We start from the raw sequence: 839 nt of genomic DNA, 5'->3' as shown, positions 1-839 counted from the left end.
ATATATATATATATATATATATATATATATATATATATATATATATATATATATATATATATATATATATATATATATATATATATATATACATGATATATATGCATATATATATATGTATGCAATGTATGTAATATATATATGTAATATATGTATGTATATATATGTTATATGTATGTGTATGTATGTAATATGTATATATATATATATGGATGCAATGTATATATGTAATATATGTGCGTGTGTGTGTGTATGTAGTGTATATATATATATATGTATTTATGTAATATATAATACATATGTATATATATCTATATGTTCCCAAACAGTGGAAGGAATCCAGGGTAGAGGGAGACCCAGGAAGACATGAGATGAGGTAGTGAAGCATGACCTTCAAACGTTAGGCCTCACTGAGGAAATGAAGAAAGACAGAGACCTCTGGAGATGTAATGTGACTGAGAAGACCTGGCAAATAGAGTAAGATCACAGCTGTAACCTATACCAGTGTCGCACAACCAGCCAACTCAAAAGTACCCTTGGATCGTAGGGCGACATTCCATGCTTGAAGATACCTATTGAGTCAAGTACATCAACATCAAAACGAAATCAAATCACAATCAAATGGAAATTGTAGCTGTGGTCTCTGTGCCGGTGGCACGTAAAAGGCACCCACTACACTCTTGAAGTATATGTATTTATGTATATGTGTATGTATTTATGCATATATGTATATGTATATTTATAGATATATATATACGTGTGTGTATATGTATATATATATGTGTGTGTGTGTATATATATATATATATATATATATATATATATATATATATATATAT

This window comes from Octopus bimaculoides, chromosome 16 (assembly GCF_001194135.2).
Source record: "Octopus bimaculoides isolate UCB-OBI-ISO-001 chromosome 16, ASM119413v2, whole genome shotgun sequence".
NCBI classification, from domain to species: Eukaryota; Metazoa; Mollusca; class Cephalopoda; order Octopoda; family Octopodidae; genus Octopus; species Octopus bimaculoides.
This window is presented reverse-complemented; position numbering follows the sequence as displayed.